This window comes from Papaver somniferum, chromosome 10 (genome assembly GCF_003573695.1).
Source record: "Papaver somniferum cultivar HN1 chromosome 10, ASM357369v1, whole genome shotgun sequence".
Taxonomy (NCBI): Eukaryota; Viridiplantae; Streptophyta; class Magnoliopsida; order Ranunculales; family Papaveraceae; genus Papaver; species Papaver somniferum.
This window is the reverse complement of record NC_039367.1, coordinates 166,181,364-166,189,105: the sequence shown is the minus strand read 5'-3', so window position 1 is coordinate 166,189,105 and position 7,742 is coordinate 166,181,364. Positions and strand designations below refer to the sequence as shown.

Here is a 7,742-nt window from a genome sequence, read left to right as displayed (position 1 = left end):
CCAATTTTACGTGGTTCGGCAAGTTTTGCTTACATCCACGGACGAACCCCTTGGGGAGTGATGTTTTTATTCATATCAGAACAATGGATTTTTTCTCTCCTAGCAAGCCCCTTTTCTAAGATTCCAATTCCCTTTATTTATACAATTCCAAATTAGAGTCTTACCCTCATTATGAGGTAAACATAAATTGCATTAAGTTCCCATGCATGCCTCCTGGCCGTGCCCTGCATGTCTCCCGTCCATAAATTGTATTTAGTTTCCTTGCATGCCTTCATACGATAAATGATATTAAATTTTCCTGCATGCCTCCTGCCATAAATCATATTAAATTTCCCTGCATGCCTCCTGACATTAATCCGCATGAAACCGCCCTTGCATGCCTCCTTGTATTGATTTGCGGGTCTCCCGTGTATTTTATACACGGTAGAAACACCTACACATTTATTTGGAATGAATGTATCCCTCCTAAGGTGGCCTTTTTTCCTGTGGTGCTCAATCCATGGGAACTTAAACACCAATGATATGATGCTCAAGAAGGCTACTTGTGTCGAGTCATTTGACCGCACCTTTACTCCGCGTCACCCGATTTACTGTCCACGTGTCAGACCTAACGAGGCTACACGTGAGAGGACGTGTTGAGATTATTAGTCCAACATTATCCGGGCAATCTAAAATCCTGCGTTTATAACTCTATAGGCCACTCCACTCATTGACAATTGGTTTTGAGTTGAATGCCCGTATTCTAACATAGTTGGATGCTCATATTCTAACATGGTATCAGAGAAGGCTATTTGCGACGAGTTATTTGACCGCGCCTTTACTCCGCGTCACCCAATTTATTGTCCACGTGTTAGACCCAACGAGGCTACACAAGAGGGGGCGTGTTGAGACTTTTAATCCCACATTATCTGGGAAATTTAAGATCCTGCGGTTTATATTCCCTTAGAATGCTCCACTAATTGCCAATTAGTTTTGAGTTGGATGCCCGTATTATAACAATGGTAAGGTGGCTTTTAGAGTTTGGTCTATGCTAACACCTACATATTGGTCATGGTGCTAATGTTGGCCTGCTGTTTCGAGAAGTAAAATCTGGAACATTATTCCAGCTGCAGTAACTTGGGTCTTATGGAATGAGAGAAATCATGGAACTTTTGAGAAAAAACATACTTTCAAGACTGATTCAAACCTAGACAATGGAGCAAAATCTTTAGTTCTAGCTTGGTCTTCAGCTGCAGGGTATAGAGTCCATATTAATTGTACATTCTTCCTCTTTAATAAATTCTCTCTTTAATTAAAAAAAAAAACAAAAACAAAGCGAATACAACAATAGTACCAAGAAGATATTCGCTTAACCTTCTTATAGCCGAGACATGGCTTGGTCCTGGTGCACTCTGCATAGCATTTGATTAACAAACATATTAAGAAAAATTGTGTGTAAGCTCAAAAATAATGAAAGGAAAGGGTTGTTTTCTATCTTTTATTACTAGTTTAGCTCCTTTGGCAGCTAGTTCTCCCAAGTAGGAAGAAGGCTCGAAGAAATCTCCATACATCTTGCCATCTTGGTCCATTCCTCTAACCTCGAGCAAATGTATTTGGATCCGAGTAAGTCAGCCCAGAAACATGATTCCTCCCCTTGAAACGACACATCGTGTTCTTATCGTTATAGGTATATATTATGCTAGCGATGGGAATAAATAGTTTTACTATTATCTATATCAGGAGTCAAGCTTCAATAACAACCTGTATGGTCGGAATCCCATCCCCATAACAGCGGCAATGCATGTCAAGGGCTGATGCCTTAGCTGCAATTCCATCATGAATGACATGGCAGGCCTAATTTACGACTGGGAAAAATATCATCTCAATGATGACCTTGTCTGATAATTTCATCAACTGCATGAAAAGCAAGATAATAGATTGTTAATATGGTATGTCCAGACCATGCTTGATATCTTGGCTTCAAATTTCAAACTCTTGACAGCGGCACCATGAAAAGACATGATCGGTGATCCAATTGCCAGAGGTGGGGAGGGAGGGAGGAAGGTAGGCCTTGGAATCAAGTTTTGCACCAGACATGGTCCTTCTCCTTGCTTTCTTAATACTCTATTTTGCAGTTTCAGGATCTGGGCTTGCCGTATACCAAAAAAAACAAGAATGATTTTTTAGGTACCATGGTTTTTTGAGGGGACCATGGTCTTATTAGGCCACATTCCCCGTAGTTATAAGGAATGTCTTAGAACATTGAAATGACTAATTTATTCTTAATCTAATTTAATTTAAAACCAACACAATAATCACCTCTCTCTTTATATATATATATAACCACCACCTTCTCTCACCACCACCTCCTACCACCACCGCCGGTTACCACCACCACCACCAACCACCGATTACCACCACCACCACCACCCACCACCGCCGATTACCACCACCACCAACAACAACCGATTACCACCACCGCCCACCACCGCCGATTACCACCATCACCACCTCCAATTATCACCACCAACAACCACCGATTACCACCACCACCTCCGATTACCACCAACACCACTGTATATATAGCTTAATTTAAAACATTAATACAAATATTCTCACAAACCCATTACTTGTCATTCGTTTTTGGTTGAATAAATGAGAACTAATCAACAAAATGAGTTGAAAATGGAAGTTGCAGAGAGGTTTAATGGAGTTTTTTTTTTCAGTAAAAAGTTCGGTTATCACAAATTATTTTTTTCTTAACCGAACTCAAAGTTACATGTTGTTGACATATGGTTAACCGAACTGGCCCAAATTTACATAAAAAATTTCATTTTTTTGAAAGTTTGGAGCAATTCAACCAACATTATGTAAGTTTGAAGCACACCTAGGTACCCAAATACCCTTCCTCCGGCCGTGGTTGGTAAAATCCACCGTTTTTCATGTTTTCCTTCATCTTCTCTAACTTTACTCTCTCAATAATTCTACTTCTTTAAAAAAAAAACTCATCTGATTTTTTAATCTCACTAATTATCTTTAACTTAATCATCTCACTAATCATTACACTAATTATTATTAACACTAGCTAATCATCATCCAAAATTAATCAAGAGAGTAATTTAGGTATTAATATAAATATCTAGATAAGGGGTAACCTAGATTTACTCCTAATGTCTATACCCAAAATAAAACCATGATCCCCCAAGAAAAACCATGGTCCCCAAAAAATCGTTCAAAAACAAAAAGGATTTCGGCTTGCCTTGCGCTTATAACCAAATCTAAAGACTTAAAGGCCTAGACAAATAAAACTCTCACATTGAATGGTGAGGAAACCTCACTTCCTATTGGTCGAAACAAGCCTTTTTTGCGTTTTGTGAAACGAGCGTTCTGGTCAAGACATGTGGCAATATATGATTGGTCTAAAAAATAGGAAAAAGAAAAGAAAAGGAAAACAAATTCGACTTGGAATCCAAGCCATGAAAACGGTCCGCGATTTATAACCCCAGAGGTGTCACCATCCTTCCACAAAAAACCTATCAAAACAAAAGTAACACAAAAACCCCATCAAAACAAAATTAACACAAAAATCCCAAATTTAAATGTTGGTTTCATCAAATATTATGATGAAACCAAAATAAAATTTGATAAAACCAACATTTAAATTTGGAGTTTTTGTATCAATTTTTAAAAATTTGAGATTTTTGTATCAATTTTGTTTACGATGGAGTTTTAGTGAATCCCAACATTTGAGTGGGATTTTTGTATCACAAGTTTGGTCACCTTGAGTTTTTATGACTAATTTTACCATGAAAATATGGAATTCCTACGTAAGGTGACAATTTAGTCCCGTCTAAATTTGGAACTCAAATACGTGTTAGATGCTAGGAAACTAAATCTTGCTGAAAAGGGGAACTAAATCTAGCTCCAATACAACACCATCAAGCATTACATTCCTAACAGTTATATAAGGAAAGTTCAGTACAGAAAACCGTAGATTCTTAAAAAATAATATTGGAGTGTGTGTAAGTTTTTTTTTGTTCTGGCTCCAATCCAGGATTGTGACACACGTCACACACTGTTCTTCGGCAACATATGCAAGACATGGATCAAGGGAGCTGTAAGTAAGATGACATGCATAGCTTATAATTCTTGAAAGTTATTCCTTTTCTCTCGCAGATGATTGATTGATTTTCATAGAAACATTATATATTAAATAAATATTCGCTATGTGTTTTTTCTTTTTGGAAGGTCAGATCAGGTCTGTTGGACGAAGAAAAAGTTCTTTCCATATGAAAGCGTATTAGTTATAATACTAGGCGACGCTACCATGAGGTAAATACCTATACACGGTGAAAATTCAAGTGTTTGAGATTTGAGAATTTAGAGTGTTAGATAAGATTCTGTCTTAATTAAAAACCATAGAGTGGAATCAATGAGAGGCTCAGTGCAAACAATAATATTTGGCCAATGATAAAAGGAATTTAAAACTGAAGTTGATGTTTATAATTTCGGTGTAATGCTACTTGAGATCATATATTGCAGGAAGGGAGTTGAATTCTCACGGCTTATTATTTCTTCTGACAGGGTAAACTACAAGATTGGTCGGCAGATGATACACGATGGATATGAAAAGATTCAAAAAGATGATGATGATAGCTACTTGGTGTGTATAAAGTTCTGAATTTTTTGTACCCTCATGTTTCATTAGCACAGCGAACCCATACCAAGTTTATAGTACTTTGTACTCCTGCTAACAGACAACCGCACGACCACCACAACAGGCCAAGGCTAAGCTGAGAACAATCATCTACAGCCAGAAGGCCTACATCATATTCCCGTGCACCACCATTAATTTAATCACGCTCCGGTTGTGGGGTCATGATTTCATTAACCAGACGGGGTTCCTGTCTCCGTAGAACTCAAGGATGCAGAGGTACGAGCCTATAGAACGAATCCCGTTCAAGTAGGGTCGTCATCAGCTGAATCTAAGCAAAAATTGGAAGTCCATCGCTGAAGTGATGTCGTGAAAAAGAAAATATCCACATTTTTCTTGCTTAGGTATTTAGTTTGTTTTTGTTGATGTAAGCAAGCGAAGATGAGTTCGAGGAGGCGGATATAATTTATTGGAGAAAGACAAAGGTAAAACGTGTTTCCCTTACATTCTGCTGGAAACCGATCGAGTTTATTGTTTCGGATGATTTCTCATTGACATAGTTTACACTCAGTTAAATCTGATACCTAGCTGCTAGATATACGAGAGGAACAAAAGTGGCGTTTTAACCACAACATTCAACTTAGATCATTGTTTTACCGTTGGCCGAACCTTAACTTTTCTAATTATAGACTTAATACATGATGGAAGTGAGAAACTCCGTTGACCATAAAAATCAACTGAAGATGGGTGTATGCAGGTAGAACCGCCAGTGTGTTCTTTCGGATGTGCGACTTTGTGAAGGCTCACTGAGAAGGATGACGGTAGTTACAAATATATATATGGTGGTTAATCAAGAGATATAATGCGAATGGGACTTAGGCTCACGGAGTTTAAGTGTTTCCCTCCAAAGTGACATTAGATTTGAAGTAAACCAAAGCCGTAGGGCGTGTTGAATGGAGGGCAAGGATGATCAATTCTCAGTTAAATTGTCTGATAATATTAGCTTGGACAACAAGGGCTACAGTAACTATATATGCGTTGCAGATGTTTGGCAGACTAATTTTTATTCCTCTTTTTAAGGTTCTTTAAACATGCTTAGTGTGGTCAGCAACTTGCTGACACAAATGGTGTCAAATGTCCATAGCCTACCTTTAAAGGAGTGTTAAAGATGTGCTATAACATCGAGTTAAAGGTCTAGATAAATAAAGCTCCAACATTGAACAGTAAAGAAATCCTCGTTTCCTATCAGTCGAAATAAGTCACTTTTGAGTTATGTGAAATGCGCATTTTTGTAGTTCAAATTCAATTCGGAAGTCGTGCACCTATCATATTGGGATTTTTTTGCAAACTAATACATAAGCGGAAAAAACACATATTTCACACTTTCTTTTTGCGAAAATAAAAGGAATAATACAAATAAAAAATCCTTACATATTTCATATATCTTTTTATTTATTTAATGAATTGCCACGAGAAGGGACGAAGCTTCGCGCACACCAAGTTAAAAGAAGAAAAACGCCCGTGCTACGAATCTAGTATAGGATAATTCAACATATGAACCGATTCTTAAAATATAAATCACGCTTCGCCGGTTTCGATTCACGAAAATTCTTGGTCTTTATGAAGGGTTCATCGTAATTGAATAAAAACTCAGGGTTTTACCCGTAAATGTAAGTCATACCGCGTTAAACATTTTAATTGTTGGTACAAGGAAACCGACGTTTTAGTCGAGTTTAATAGTAAGACTTCGGGTCAAACAAAATGATATTTCTTGGTAATCTGAAAGGAAAATCAAAACATACCTACTACTTGCTTAGCTCATAACAATAATTATGATTCAATATTAGTATCATGTTTTACCAACTAATTAATTTAAAACACATCTATATAAATTAGCAACGCGTTAATTGGTATGGGTACTTATCATATGTGGTTGTTGCCTGTTGGGTTATTGTAGCGATTTTTTTGAATAATATTGCATTATGGGTTCTCATAAAAGAAAAACATAGTTTGTAATATACTCCCTCTGTCCCAAATTAGATGAGCTAGTTATAGTTTTCACAATTCTTAAGGCAAGGAGAAAAGGGGAGTATGTTTAATTTTTTTTTTCTTCAGTTATACTCTTATGAATAACACAAAATTGGTTAAAAAGATCAAAATCAACAATTTCTGGGTGAAAAAGACTTTTATATTTTGATACTGATTAAATGGACAAAAATTAAAAGATACTGTTCAAATGGACAAAAATATAAAAATAGCCAGGATGTAACCAGTTTCATCCTACCCATTTTCAAATATTTTTTCTTATTTTTAATTTATATCAGGATGCATCCACTTTCATCCTTGCTATTTTTTAAATTTAAGCCGCGATGAATCCAGTTTCATACTTGCTATTTTTTTTTGTCCATTTCACCCATACTAATTTTTACTCGTCCATTTGAACCATGATTTAAATTTTTTTGGACAAATGACCCATTTTCCGTATGAAAAAGAACTAGTAAAACTTAGAAAAGATTTATCTCTTAACTACACCACGGTTTTTCGTAAATTTTATATCGTGGAAAAACATTTTAAAACACCTACGAATATAAGCATGAATATCAAATTATACATATTTCTTATAGTAATGATAATCAATTAAAAGGGTAGTTTTACCCTTTGGTTAGTAAGATAGCTCATCTATTTGTGGGACAAAATTTATAAACAACTAGCACATCTAATTTGGGACGGGGGACTATATATATACAATTAACAATCTTCATTCATAAACAACATCAATTAACTATGACACTGTTGCTTTTTTTGGGGAGACAAAGAGTGGTCGGGATGGAGCTTTGGAAAGACAAATAGTGGTCGTGATCCTTTAGTTCAGTTGGAGAAGCTCTGCAGCGTCAGTTTTCAAATTTGCGCACTAATCCGCCGTCCTTTGTTTCTTCGATCCCAAACAGTTTTAACACTCTAAAACGTGTCGCGACCTAATCAAATCTTGGTGGTTCGTTTTGGCAGTTTTAATACGTGGAGAACTGCTGCATAAAAGTTGTTCAAAATTTTTCCCAGGCGTACAAATCCCAAGCGGTTACTTAGGAATCCTATATCCCTTGGAAATCGT

At 36.6% G+C, this 7,742-nt stretch overlaps 1 non-coding gene across 1 annotated transcript; it reads right to left on the bottom strand.

The window, feature by feature from the left end:
• Nucleotides 1-4,726: 4,726 nt before the first annotated feature.
• Nucleotides 4,727-4,952, bottom strand: LOC113319916. The gene has a single exon (XR_003345888.1). It is a non-coding gene; the product is annotated as a small nucleolar RNA U3 (small nucleolar RNA).
• Between the last annotated feature and the right edge of the window lie 2,790 nt (nt 4,953-7,742).